The sequence below is a fragment of the Marmota marmota genome, unplaced genomic scaffold, assembly GCF_001458135.2.
Source record: "Marmota marmota marmota unplaced genomic scaffold, marMar, whole genome shotgun sequence".
Taxonomy (NCBI): domain Eukaryota; kingdom Metazoa; phylum Chordata; class Mammalia; order Rodentia; family Sciuridae; genus Marmota; species Marmota marmota.
The window spans coordinates 2,378,691-2,393,692 of record NW_026000327.1 but is presented as its reverse complement, the minus strand read 5'-3'; the positions used below and the strand labels follow the sequence as shown (position 1 = coordinate 2,393,692).

The 15,002-nt window shown below is 48.4% G+C and overlaps 1 protein-coding gene across 6 annotated transcripts in view; it reads left to right on the top strand.

Moving 5' to 3' along the window:
* The window catches only part of Sts (steroid sulfatase), a 183,742-nt gene that overhangs the window by 1,225 nt on the left and 167,515 nt on the right, over nucleotides 1-15,002 (top strand). Inside the window, exon 1 of one of the 6 annotated variants that reach the window (XM_048797390.1) lies at nucleotides 8,974-9,123. The exons of the other annotated variants lie outside the window; for them this stretch is intronic. The gene's annotated coding sequence lies outside the window, so the exon portion shown is untranslated. Of the gene's footprint in view, nucleotides 1-8,973; nucleotides 9,124-15,002 lie in introns of those variants that run through there. 6 annotated transcript variants of the gene reach the window in all.

The following is a 15,002-nucleotide window of genomic DNA, read 5'->3' as shown; positions in this document are numbered from 1 at the left end:
CCTTGCCCACGGCCACCCGTAGCGGGTCGGTCCGAGCCCCCAGGAGCCGACTCCGGGTCACTGGGCCAGGCTCCCTTTCGGGTTTGCCCGCCGGCTTCCCTGCCGGGCCCGGAGCGGGGCCCGCGGCGCATGCGCAGTGGAGCATCCGCCTCTCTGAGCTGCACTAAGCAACTCAGCGAGACCCTGTCTCTAAATAAAAGGTGCAAAGTAGGGCTGGGGATGGGGCTTGGTGGTCAGGTGCCCCTGAGTTCAATCCCTGGCTCCAAAAAAAAAAAAAAAAAAGAAAGAAAGAAAGAAATGCATGTGCCAATCCTCAGAGCAGTGTGCATTGTCCAGGGGGAAGCTGGGCAGAATCCAGAGAGGAAAGGAGGATCCTGAAATGATAGAAAATGATTAAAAAATAATATGCTGCAGCTGTTCCTGTCTTAGGGCTTTTTGCCTGCCTTTTCGCCCTCTTTTCCAATGTTTCAGGGTGCAACCTGAAAAGCTTGTCCCACCACCCCCACCCCCAACTTCAGAAAGTACCTTCCTGTTACCATTTTTACATCTTCTTCTCATCCATTGAGGATGGGACCTTACAAGAAGCAGAAACGATAAAGTTTCACTTTAAAACGTGAGGGTGTGTTTCTACTTAAGGGCATAGTCAGTGGACACAGAAACCCCAGAATTCAGCTTATATATGATAGAGATGGTGTGTGTGGGGGGGCATTTAGGCCTTAGCTCCCTCATGTGTAAAATGAGGGTGCCAAATCAGCAGACGCAAGGGAATCCCTTGGTACTAAGGAATAGTATGTGGTCGACAAAATTACATTTTACAATCTATAGCCGCTTTCCACCATGTAATGCAGTCGCAATTTCCCTCTGAGGATGCTGGGAAGACAAGGGATTGTAACCCAAATGCAGTCATTCATGGATTCTGCATGAATTTACTATGGCTATTATCACAAAGTCCTACAAATTAGGGGATCTGAACCACAGAAATGTGTTGTCAGTCCTTATGAGAGCCCGGAATCCTAACTCAAGGGGATTTCAGGGTTTTTTCCTTCTAAGTGCTGTTGGCAAAGGGTCTATTCCAGGTCTCTCTCCTTGGCTTATGTGTGGTTGTTATTTCCTGTATCTTGTAGTATCCTATTCCCTCTGTGAGTCTCTGTGTCCAAATTTTCTCCTTTTCTAAGAACACCTGTCATATTGGGTTAAAGTCTACCCAAATGATCACATTGCAACACGATTATCTCTGTAAAGACTCTGCTTTCAAATGAGGTCACTTTTTCATGTATTGGGGGTGAGGAATCCAACATATCTTTGGGGGAGATACAGCTCAATCCACAGCAAACTCACTGCAGAAATATGGGTGGGATGCCGGGCGCGGTGGTGCATGCCTGTAATCCCACTGGCTTGGGAGGCTGAGGCAGGAGGATTGCATATTCAAAGCCAGCCTCAGCAAAAGCAAGGTACTAAGCAACTCAGTGAGACCCTGTCTCTAAATAAAATGCAAAGTAGGGCTGGGGATGGGGCTTGGTGGTCAGGTGCCCCTGAGTTCAATCCCTGATACCAAAATAAAATAAAAAATGCTGGGTTTACTACCAATACTCAATAGCTGGAGTCTTTAGAGTTCTCCTCAATTTCCTTCCATTCTCTGGAATGGAAAAAAAAAATGGATATTCAGATGAGAAAGTTGTTTTTGTTTGTTTTGGTCACATCATGACATTCTTGTTTGTTAGGTCTTTTTTTTTTTTTAAGTTTGTTTTAAAAACTTAAAACAAAAATCAGAAGGCTAGCTTACGTGTCATAATTGATCCCTAGGTCAGGGGTAGTTCACTCCCAGCAGTGAGCTGAGGGGTTTGCCTGTCTTTTGAAGCCTCCTAGAGATGTGCTACAAAAATAAGCCAATGTTTAGAAGAAGAGGTCGAGGGTGTCAGACTTCCAAGGACTTGAGATACTTGGGAGGGTCACGCTTGCTCGATTTCGTGTACAGCAGCTCGGGGGCAGGGATGGCGGGAGGCGATTTCTGTGAACCGCAGTTGCCGCGGCAGAGCCTCTTGTGAACTGCAGAGGAGAACATCAGAGAAATGCGTGGCCTTCATCTTTATCGTTCCCCGGACGTGAAGACGTGGTGCATGTCATTGTGTTTTTTAGGAGTATATCTTTCTATTCATCTTTATACTCTCAGAAGCTAGCACACTGTTGTTTTAAAGGCTCATTTTCCACATTCTTCTGAAACATCCCTTGCATGCATAAGACGGAAGACAAGCTCTTGAAAATGGAATCAACCGCAGGGTGCAGTGGTTTATGCCTGCAATCCCAGCTGCTCTGGAGGCTGAGGCAGGAGAATGACAAGTTGGAGGCTAGCCTCTGCAACTTGGCAAGGCCCTGAGCAACTCAATAAGAGCCTGTGTCTAAATATCATATAAAAAGGGCTGAGGATGTAACTCAGTGGTTTAGTGCCCCTGGGTTCCATCCCCAGTACCCCCCCCCCACAAAAAAATTAAAATAATCCAGTATGATGATGAATGCTTCTCTATCACAAGCTAGATTGGGGTGATAGGTCTTGTACACAATACTTTAGCTCCTTTATGACTCTCCTAACAGCCAAACATGGACGGCGCCTATGCAGAGGTAGGAATCGTTTCCTTCTGTGAATTACAGTTTATGTTGGCAAAATCATGTTTTCCTCATGGGACACGGGGGCTTGCTGCTAAGTGATCCTTGGATGCCGTCCTGGCCTTAAGTTCACCTGGGAGGAGCCCGTGTTATGCAGGAGGAAGCTCCTCTCCCAGGGTGCTGGACACTTCCAGTGGGGAGCCCCAGGTCCCCATCAGCCACAGGATCACCAGGGGGAACACAAGACCCTCTCCAGGGTGCTGGGTGGAGAAGCTGGGCTGTTCGGGAGGTTGGCTGCATTCAGTACACTTGGCCTTACAAAGAGTTTCACCTCATGAACGGGTTTATTCGGGACGGGATCCAAGTGCAAGTTGGGAAAGGTCTGCATCTGCCTGGCGCCTTGGAGAGGGAGGTTGTGAGCTCCCGGCCCAGGAAGGATGCAGGCGGGAGACCTCGGACCAGCAAGCTCCGCTTTACTCTGCAGAGAAGTTGATCCATCCGGCACGGGAGGGCTCCTTTTCTGGGTAGGAAGATGGCCCCCCCGGGTGACAGAAGGAGTTTGGTTTACGAGGAGGGTGAATCAGTCACTGGAGACTGCTGCGGACCTGCCGTTGGGACAGTCAGGTTGAGCCAGGTGAATTTTAGCTCAGGAAAGCCGTTGGAAAAACTTGGAAACTTGTTGTCACTGTGAAAAACTCAGAACTGGGTGTTCACTGCTTATCTCTGGGACCCACTGTTTCCTAGAAGTCTACTGTTTGCTTTCCTCCCTCCAGGACGCATCTGCAATGGGAAAGGGTCAAAGGCCACGGTCCACCGGGGTGGGTGGGGGGGTCAGTATTAGACTTTTCCGCAGCCCATCAGTGGTCGTCCTCCTTGGCTGGTTTCACCACCCACGTGAGTACAATCTGCATTCAGGAAACAGGTGAGGTCTGCCCCCCTGCACTGGGGGACATCGAAAGTGCTCCCCAAACGGACATCCTCCAGAGCTGTCTAGAAAGACAGCATCCCAGCACACACACCCCACCCCACTCAACGTCCACCCTCCCGCTACACCAGGGGGTCTGTGGCGTGGACCGCCCTCCAGGGGCACACCGGATTCTTCATGAGGGGGAGCAGGCCTGGGAGAACCTCTTCAGAGTGACTTCAGTGTGAAGCATAGGAAATACGTAATATGCAAATGCGCATTCCTAACGCGTTCCTAACAAGAAAACTGAACTTCGGATATCAGCCTAATAATAATGGGGAGAGATCCATGCTTTCCAACCTCCAAAACCTTAGTGCACAGGAGAGGCGGCTGTTGTAAAGGCCGGTGCACAGGGAGTCTGGATACTGCAACCCGAGAGACAGCTGCATTCCAATCCCTGCGTCTCCCTGGGAGTGGGACTGGGAGGACTTTGCTTCTGAAGGGCTCAGGAGGAGCTCAGATCACCCCGGGGCTGGGGAGCTCCTCTCTGCCTCCACTTTAGGCCCTGGCTCCCCTCTTTGCTCTCCCCGTGTGGGTGCCACTTCCAACAAGTGCCTTGCAAAATTGCTTCCGATTAAACCTGCCTTGCAGTCTGTGTTTGCATCTAGAGTTATGTAGTAAGTATTCCAAGGGAACGGAATTTTCCGAATTATTTTGTTGTGGCATGTACCGATGTGTCACAACGAACTCCACTATTACGTATAATTATGAAGCATTCGTGAATTTTTTTTTTTTTTTTTTTTTTTTTTNGAAAACTGAGGAATTTTTTTGAAGTTTTTTTTTTTTTTTTTTTTTTTTTATAAAAAGAAATATTCTAAACGGCCTGTGCTGAGAGTCCAAGATTAAAGAACCATTCGTTGCTCCAGGGAAAAAATGGTCTCCTTATCTCAGAAATTGCGTAGACGTAGCCACAAGCTCTCAAGTGGCTAGGAGTAACCACGTGTCATTCATCTCTTGTTCCGTCAACCATCCTGCAAAGTAGGCAATGCAACATTTCTTCTAGAAATAAGGACAAGGAGCTTCAGAGAAGTTACGTGCCCTGCTGCAGGTCAGACACCTGGAAAGGTGTGGGGCAGGGTTGAACCTCAGTCTTGCTTTCTCAAAAAAAAGCAAAGCTTTTTATTCTACTTTCGTGTACGTCTTACAAAGTCCTTATATTGTAGTGAAGTCATCAAACCCACAACCTGGATGGTCATAACTAACATAAAAGTAAAATTCAATCATGATTGTACAAATAAAGGAAAATATTCTAGCAAACAAAAACAAAGAGATCATAACAAACAAGAAACCTCCAACAAATGAAGAACGAGGAACTTTGCACCTTGTGCAAGTCACACATCAATCCCAAGGGGCCACAGCATGGCCCATCCAGCCGGGCCCTTCTAGAATGGCTGGTTTTCTGCTCGATCCCAGGGTCCCTGGTCTCTGTGTTGCCCAGTGCAGGCTGACATCAGGGAAGGGCAGGGCTCTGGTTGGAAGTCCTGGTCCCCAGCTTGCTCATGTCAGCCTGGGCAGCCTTGGATAAGGCTCCGTCCCTCTGCGATCCACAAGCCACACGCTCATTACACAACTCCCATTCCTGTGGCCAGAGACTGTCTTCAGATTTCCCAGACTTGCCAACAGGGACCTTCATGCACCATCTCTAGCTATTAATGTCCCACTGATTTTGGATCCCTCAAACACCCTTTTAGAAATGCCAGATGAGCGGGATGTAGTGACACACACCTGTGATCCCAGGGACTCTGGAGGCTGAGGCAGGAGGATTGGAAGTTGGAGGCCAGTCTCAGCAACTTAGTGGAGGCCCTAAGCAACTAACACTTAGGCTTCCTTTTGATTTTCAAATCCCGTCTCCCCCCCACCAGATATCTTGAAGCAACCAATTTCTAAGAACTTGGGATGTGGGCAAGGAACAGGAACATCAAACACACGGAAATCACAGAGTAAATTCACAGAGTAAAATTCACAGATTCTCAATCTTTTGGAGGCCCTCAGATAGTTGAAATTTTGAGAATATTAAGGGTAATGGGATGTGGGCGTGTATACGTGAGTATGTGTAGACACAGTCACATGCACATTTATTTTAGAAGTTCATAATCGACTGATGTGAGGACGTTGAGAGACCTGAAGGGTAATTTAGATATGTTTAATCACGTGCAAATACCATGTTACGTGTTATATGAAATTTGTTATATAATATATAAAAAGTAACGTGTCTGCTTTTAAGAAAATTAAGAAAAATATTGTATGCAGATTAAACGTATTTAATTTATATATGGTGTGTATTTACACATACTATATATGTTAGTTATGTATACATTATATGTCATATGCTAAATACACATAGATATTAAATAGATATGTATAAGTATATAAATATATGTTATATATTAATGCTTATTTATGTGGCATATATATTTTGTATATATTTATATATACATTTATATATATCATGTATTTATATATAAATATATGCACCACATACCCGATTCATATGTTCCTTAACTATAATGGGATTATATCTTTAGTCAATTGAATATGTCTTTAGTTGGAAATACATTTACTTCTTTTATCCCACCAAATGATCCCAGCCTATTTTTGAGGGGGTATCAGGGATTGAACCCAGGGGTGCTTAACCCCTGAGCCATATTGCCAGACCTCTTTTTGCAGGGTGGGGGGGTGGTAACCAGGGATTGAACCCAGGAGCACTGGACCATTGAGCCCCATCCCCAGCCGTATTTTGTATTTTATTTAGAGACAGGGTCTCCCTGAGTTGCTTAGGGCCTCACAGTTGCTTTGAATTTACGATCCTCGTGCCTCAGCCTCCCGAGCCACTGGGATTACAGATGTGCACCACCCTGCCTGGCTCATAGATTTTTATTTTTAATTTTGAGACAGGGTCTCACTAAGTTGCTTAGGGCCTTGCTAGTTGCTGAGGCTGGCCTCCAACTTACGATCCTCCTGCCTCAGCCTCCCGAGCTGTCAGAATCTCGCACAGCATATCACTAGCCCAGGAATAAGATCCAATCCAGCTTTTGGGGTACAGTTCTACTGAATGTCTATCAAGTTCACATCATTGTACAGTAAAAAAAATAAATTAAAATAAAATAAGAAAACAATCCAACCATCCCAAGTCAGGGGCCCCTTGGATAGAGACACACGTGGGTGGTTACATAAGAGACTTAAAACCTTGCATCTAAGGTACTAAGGTACGTGTGTGCCTCTCTATATTTAAGTTAATACTGATTGCATGGGTTGTATAATAGGTAAAGTTGTATAACAGGCTCTCACAGGTACAATGTGTGCCTTCTTGCTGTTTTGTGGGCACATTTCATCGGCTCTGGTTGTTGAGGGCCGTGGTATTCATGTATAAAGAATAGCGTTTAAGAAGCCTATATTTCAGCTCCATTTCCTGGGGCTATTGAAACGACTCTGGAAAACCGTAGAGGCCATCAATTTCCCGGGCTCCTTCCTCCCGGAGTCCGACTGGAAGGCTATTTAAAGAAAGGTAATTTACGAGGACTTAGTGTTTTTACTTTAATAATAAAGCTATAACTTCCAACGGCAGAAGGCAATACATCAGGGGGAGAACCATGATCAGGCCCATGTAGAAGCCCAGGAACGGAACGATAATTAAAACTCACAGTAACCCCAAACCACCGAGAGGGCTCACAATTCTCCGTCTTGCTTATCTGATGGGCCCTCTCCCACGTCACTAGTAATGGTGGAAGCCGGATTCTGGGAGGGAGGGGGTTTCCCTTGGGTGTCCCCCCCCCACCCCGTGCGACCTTCTCACCTTCATTTCAGTAGCTAAGGAGGGTCCTCAGGCCACGGACAGGACACTGAGAAGCTGTGTTAGCTTTCTGTTACTATAACAAATGCCCAAGATAATCAACTTATAAAGACAAAAGGTCCATTTGGGCTCCCGGTTTCGGAGCTTTGATCGTGCATTTCTAGGGGCACCAAGCGAAGAGAGCCTCTCTGCTGTCTGACTCGGTACCGGTGAAGGTCGGAATGAGCCAGCATAGAGTGCATTTCCAGCACCTGTCCAACAAGGGCATGATCAGAGGGTCTCCCAGAGCCGCTGGGAACCAGTGAGGAGGAAGGTTTGCCTTAGGATAGACCTTTGTTTCACAGAAACTCTTGGGAGGTGGACTATGGCAGCCCCCACCTGTGATCCCAGCAACCAACCGTAGAGGCTAAGGCAGGAGGATCCCAAGTTTGAGGCCAGCCTGGATAACCTAGGGAGACCGTTGCCTCCAAATAAATTAAAAAAAGAGGTAGGGGTTGGCTTGGTGCTTGCTTAATGAGGCCACGGCTTCAATGCCTATTCCAAAAAGAAAACAAAAATAGTAATAATAAAAGCGTCCTTGGGAGGAGGAAGCAGGGTGGCCTCCAACAGAGAAGGAGAGGAGAGCGATGAGAATCCTGGACCATGCTGGCAGCTCTGGAGGCCGAGGCAGGAGGATGGAGAGTTCAAAGCCAGCCTCAGCCACAGCGAGGCCCTGAGCCACTCAGGGAGACCCTGTCTCTAAATAAAATGCAAAATAGGGCTGGGGACGGGGCTCAGGGGTCGAGGGACCCTGAGTTTAATCCCTGGTACAAAAAAAAATAATAAATAAAAGGATGGAAAATAGGTGAACGCCAGCCGCGTTACGTCACACAGAGTCATTCCCAGTGAGCCCTGTTTGGTTGCTGGAAGCAGAGTTAGGAAAACAGAGGCTGAGCGTGCCCCTCTTCGTCATTTCCTAAATGGGGGGAGTGGGAAATGACATGAAAGAGAAGCCCTGCAGGTTGGTTACTGTGTGAGGTGTGGGTTTGGAGGCTCCCTGGGGATTTCGTCAGCGTTGCCAGGGCACCTCCCTGCTCTGCACCCACGAAGGAAGCTTCCTGACCTCCCGGGCCCGTTGCCTCACCTGGGTGTGTCCACAAGAGAATGAATTCCTCGGGGCTGTTTGGACTGCGTCCCGGGGAACTCTCTTAGGTGCCTCCGAGACTCTGAACAGATCATCCGGAGCAGCCACCGCGATGCTTCTGCACAGAGGACAAGCGGGGACCCGGTGCCCACCCCTCGTCACACGTCTGGTGCACACTCAGTGTTTTCTTGCAAGAAATGCAAAGTGCAGCGTGTTCAGGAGACGCTCTCGGGGACCTCGTGTGCGTCCCCACTTCCCCCAAAGGTCCCCAGAGTCCGTGGGTGAATTCGGATGGCAGGGAAGGACTCAGAGGTGACAGCAAAGCCCCCCCCCCCAGGGGACCGCGGGTCAGGAAGCGCACCTTATCTCTGACTGACATCTGAGGCACGTGGGGCGTGAGGCCAGGCAGGGACACGCAGGCAGCCACATAACTTCTCCATGATGGATGGGTCCGTGACCCGGCGATGACTTCTGCACCAGGGATGGCCTGATAAAACGGCCAGGGCTGTCGAGTGGATCTTCACACGTCGGGAACTCCTGGCCGGGCGCTGTCCTGGGCGATAATGTGACAATCTGCCCCGAGGATCCTGAGAGCGCAGGTCCAGAACTCGGTGAGCAGCCCTGTGTGAAGCCAGGCGTCCGCGGGTGAGTTGGACGGCTGTCACGCTGTCGCCATCGTCGGCCTCTGTGCCAGGGAGATATTGAGATAGGACAGAGAAAAAAAATCAGGGCGTCTGGGCTACTTACCTCCCTGTACTGCGTCCAAAGGAGCCTCTGGGCTTTGATTTCTTTGGCTCCTATATTTGTGTTATAGCTTATATAAAGAAAAAAACAAGTTAATTAACCTGTTGTATCTAGCGTTAGGACCACAGCCTCCAAACGGGATACAACGTGTATAAATGTGTGTCATGCAAGACTGATGTGACTCTGAGATTGTCATTGGTTGCTATTTTGGTAGGAAAAAAAAAGGATCGTGAATGGGAATTAATAGTACTTCTGCTTCTTTTTATTGTTTCTTTCCACTTTGTAAGTTTTTCTTAAATGTTAAAGATGTCAGCTGGGCGCGGTGGTACATGCCTGTTATCTCATTGGCTCGGGAGGCCGAGGCAGGAGGATGGAGAGATCAAAGCCAGCCTCAGCCAAAGTGAGGCCCTGAGCAACTCAGGGAGACCCTGTCTCTAAATAAAATACAAAAAAGGGCTGGGGACGGGGCTCAGGGGTTGAGCGTCCCTGGGTTCAATCCCCAGTATCAAAAAAATTTAAAGATGCAGATTCCAAACTTATTGGGGACACCGTGAACCTGTATCCTAAAGAAACATGAAAAAGAACAGACCTTTGTCCTTGATTAAGAGGCGTGCACAGAAATTGCTGGGTGTAAGCCCAGGCCCACGGAGACGCGTGTTTGTGATCACGCTGTGCTGCATTCCTTGTAGAATGTGGTCTCTGTTTCTGATCGTCATAGCATTGTGTAGGTCTGCGTTTCCCTGTTCTTTCGATCATCTCTATTAAAGGACTCAGTTTGCTGAGGAATGAGTATGAGGCTTAGAAATTTGTCCGTTTTCTGAAAATTTGTACGAATTCTGTTAAGGGAACGTTAAGCTGATGTTGGCAACGCATGCTGAACGTGAATTAGGAACCAACCGGATATATATTTTTCTCCAAAGAGAGACGCTGAGACATTTGATGTACGTGATCCCTCGTAAATTAGACCCCCCCAGATAAGAGGCTGAGCTTTATAGGAGTCCACAGTGAATTTTGATGTCCACTTTGTGCCCATGTGACATCATATTTGGGTGTTAAGAGATTCCGTGCACTTACCAATTACCTCCTCTGTGTCATGCCTTACCAGATGGAATTCGAAGGGTGTTAGAGACAATTTCATTGAAAACAATGTTATTAAAATGCAGAAATTATTTTATAGAAAGATTGCCCCTCCCGTAGCCCTGTTCTGCATGCTCTCTCTTTGTTTTGCCAAATGCTTGATCCTTGATAGATGATCCCCAAGAGCTGGTGTCCGTATTGACATTAGCCAGAATGTCCCCATGGGAAAATTAGCCGATATTCATTTACAACGTGATTATGACGTAATCGCTGGTGACATCGGGGTGCAGAGATCTCTAGATATGAGTTCTATCTTCCCCAAAAACCGGAATGGTAAATGTCAGGCATCTCTTTAAAACTGAAATACAGCAAGGATTTAAAAGTTGGCAGGGACGCTAGGCACAGTGGTGCATATGCCCGTAATCCCAGCACTTTGGGAGGCTGAGGCAGGAGAATCACAAGTTAGAGGCCAGCCTAGGCAATTTAAGGAGGTCGTAAGCAACATTAAGACACCCTGTCTCAAAATAAAGTGTAAAAAGGGCTGGGGATGTGGCTCCGTGGTTAAGCACCCCTGGGCTCAGTCCCCAGTACCAAAGAGAAAATCACCATAAGTTTGCTGAGCAGCCACATTTTTTCTCTTATTATTATGTGTCATGATAATGCAGTAGTAAAAAGCATGATTAAAAAAATAACGTAAGCGTTTTGCTACATGGGCAGCTTCTTCCAGATTGCACGGAAAAACAAAGGCAGAATTTGCAGGGTTGAAGTCAGGGCTCCGTGGCTGGGCAGGGGATCAGCCTGGGGGAGACCTTGGCTTTAATTCCTTGGGCGGGGGGGAGTGGGGAGAAAGAAAGACAGAGGGAGTGAAAACCAGTGCTCTGCACAGCGTGTTTGGAATCAGCCCTTGGACACCCTGGGCTCTGCGTCAGGGGAGCTTCCCGTGGGCTCTGAGGTTATAAGTGACAGGATGCACCGTGTCATAACAGGGGCCAGCTCACCTCCGGTGCTGTCGGCGGGAACAACAATGCTCAGTGCACATACGTCAAGTGCCAATGTCAATAATAATCCGACGCTGACTAGGAGACGGAAGTAGACGGAGGCAGAGGCTGGCTGCCGGATCCTTAGGAGCTGCTGTTCCCTGGACCTTGGAGCGTGCCTGGAAATGTGCAGACCCCGGGTCGCAGGTCGCTGACCTGCAGATAGACGACAGGAGGCTCTTTGGCAGAGAATTGGTCGCCTGCAGGGTTTCTGGATGCTGAGGTGGTGCATTGCAGCCCATGGCTCTCTGTGCACAAAGTGTCCCTGCAGCCCACCCACCGGGGACCCCTGGCGTGCCATTGTGTATATGTACATATATATATATATATACACATGGATGTCTGGTGTTTTGTTTGGGTTTGGGATTTTTTTGATACCACGGATTCAACCCAGGGGCCCTTAACCCCTGAGCCCCGTCCCCAGCCCTATTTTGCATTTTATTTAGAGACAGGGTCTCCCTGAGTTGCTTAGGGCCTCCGTTTGGCGGAGGCTGGCTTTGAACAGGAGGCCATCCTCCTGCCTCAGCCTCCCGAGCCGCTGGGATGCACCTGTCTCCATTGGGGCTCTGAACATCAAACAAAGATGTGTGACATGTCTCTCTGCCCCTGTAGTACGGAAAAACTGTATTGTTTTTCTGCACTATTAACCTTTTCAGTATGAGGATTTTTCCCAGTTGAACCCTGGCAGGGCTGGGAGTCCTGAGTGCCATTATACAGGTGGGAAAAGCAGCCGCTGAGCATCTCGAGGTAGCGTCCGAGGTTTTGCAAAGTCATTGATTGGCCCTCGGTGGCAGACTGGGTCACATCAGGTGATCTGCATATTCCAAGGCCGAGTCAGCACCGTCAGCAATTTGGAAAAGGTGCCAGGAAGTTCCAATTGCAGACGAGTCCAGGTGACAGGTGAGCTCATGAATGTTGCATTTCTAAGTCCTGGGCGCCTAGATCCCACAGGTCGCGTGACTCATGAGTTTTGAGCTGCCCCGGCAGAGAGCCAGGGCAGTCTTGCTCAACCCCCGGAAGGGATTTTTTTTTTTTTTTTTCAGTTGCAAAAGTAAAGAAGCTCACAGAATAGAAAGATGAACCGTGGGTGAGCATTGATTGCCTTGAAGATTCAATACTCTAACCGTAATCCATTGCCAGAACCAGTTCGCCTAAACAGTGACTTCCCATCTGTTCTCTCTTTTTGAACCTGCATCCTTTTCCATAGCTGAATACTATTCCGCGGTGTCGATGAAATATCTTCTGCCTGTCTGTCCCTCTCTTGACAGACACATGGGTGAGGGTGACCTCAAAGTCCATATCTTAGGGAGGGCTCTCTAGTTTGGTCCAAGAGTCCAGAGACGTCAGTCCCCTGATCTGCAGGACCACGTGACTTCAATCTCTAGAGACAGAACGGCCAGAGGATGGGTCCAAGGGTCTGTGAATGTCAAGGTCATTTCATTGGGTTTATCTGAAAAGCACCCCTCGGCGTCCACAGGAGGTTGGTTGTGGGAACCCTGCTGCAGATACCAAAATCCAGATGCTCTTTAGAAATAATGGAATAGTATTTACCTAGAAACAATGTGTGTTCTGGACACTGCAAATCCTCTCTAGACGACTTACAAAACCTGATACAACGCAGATGCTGGGGACACCGTGGTCGTGCTGTGGTGTTTAGGGAATATTGATAAAAAAAGAGGCTGCGTGTTATGTTCCGGGCGTTTTTTAGGTTTTATTAGAGACAGGGTCTCACTGAGTTGCTCTGGGCCTCACTTTGGCTGAGGCTGGCTTTGAACTCACCATCCTCCTGCCTCAGCCTCCTGAGCCACTGGGTGACAGGCATGTGCCATCACACCAGCTCCTAGATGTATTTTTGCACTTAGTGACTTGTGGATGCACCTGATGTACATTTGTATATACGTATATGTAAATGGAAAAGTTAGGTCAGATTGTCCCTCTGTCTTTCCCTACCCCGTCCCTCTTCCCTTCTGTTCATGCCTCTTTATCTACGCCACTCATCTTTCTACTGTCTTCTTCTTTTTAATACCCCACCCCTTACGTTGGATAAACTTCCACATATCAGAGAGAACACTCAGCCTTTGGTTTTTCGGGATTGGCTTATTCCACTTAGCATGATAGTCTCTAGTTCCATCCATTAACCAGCAAATCCCATCATTTCATTCTTCTTTATGGCTGAGTAATATTCCATTATGTACATACACCACATTTTCTTTATCCATCCATCTGTTGAAGGGCACCTGGGTTGGTTCCACTGTCTAGCTATTGTGAATTGTGCTGCTATAAACATGGATGTGGCTGTGTCCCTGTAGTATGTGCTGATTTAAGTCCTTTGGGTATAGCCCGAGGAGTGGGATAGCTGGGTCACATGGTGGTTCCCTTCCAACTTTTCTGAGGAATCTCCATCCTGCTCTCCAGAGTGGTTGCGCCATTTTGCAGTCGCACCAGCAACGTACGGGTGTGCCTGTTCCCCACGTCCTCACTAACGTTTATTGCTGATTTTAATCTTGATGATTGCCATTGTGACCGCAGTGAGATGAAATCTCTGTGTAGTTTCAATTCGCATTTCTCTAATTTCTAGAGACGTTGAACGTTTTTTCATGTATTTGTTGATGGATGGAATTTCTTCTTCTGTGAAGTGTCTCTTTGGTTCCTTTGCCCACGTATCGATTGGGTTATTTGTTTTTTTTTTTTTTTTTTTTTGGTGTTGGCTTTCTTGAGTCCTTATAGATCCTGGAGACGTGTGCTCTGTCTGAGGGGCAGGGGGTAGAGATTCTCCCGTTCTGTAGGCTCCCTCCTCACCATCTTGAAGGATCCCTTCACTTTTGCATTTAGGACGATGTTTGCTTTATTGCGTGGCCCTGTGAACCCTGTGTACAAATGACCCTGAGGATGTCGCTCTGTATTTTACCAAAAAAATCTTGGCTGTGTGCATTGCGTGAACCAAAGAGCCTCGGCGACTTATTTTGCAAACAGAGTCAACACACGTCCCTGTCTGTGTCCCCTGGACCTCCACGGAGCCCCCCCGTCCTCCTGGGTCCAGTGCCCGTCACCACCCTCACAGTCTCAAGTGCCTCTCTGTCCTGCAGCGAGCAGCACTGGTCCCCAGACGTGACCTGGAGCCCTGGCTGGGGTCACCTCCCGCCCCCCCCCCTTCTCCTGCAAGGTGAGCTTAGCTCTCCCGGGTCCCCGCTGCCCGTCTGGCCTTTGTGCTAAGACCAGTGCCTTAATCATGGCCTCCGCCATCATGTGGCTTGTCCGTGCTGGATGGTTCTGGAAGGCAGAACAGGCTCACTGGACCTTCGGGCAGAGCACGGCCATTTCTGCACTGGACTCTGTAGGAGCTGTCGTCAACCAAGACTCAGAAGGGGATTTCTCTAGGGCCACTTTGTGCACGGAAAGATGTGGGGAAGTTACCGTCCCATGTTCAGTTTGGTGGCCGGGAAGTGTCCCCACCCACCTTGGAGGGGACCTAGGGGGGCCCTAGCACCTCCCTGTGTCACCCATCAGACACTGGATGATGGACCTGAGGACGAGGTCCAGTCCCTGGTGGCCGACTCCATGGCTCTGGCCCAAGGGGAGCAGAACAAGATGGCGGCAGGGCCTGGAGGAGGAGAGCAGCTCAGGACAGGGCCCCAGGGAGCAGAGAGAGCTCTGCTCACCAGGGAC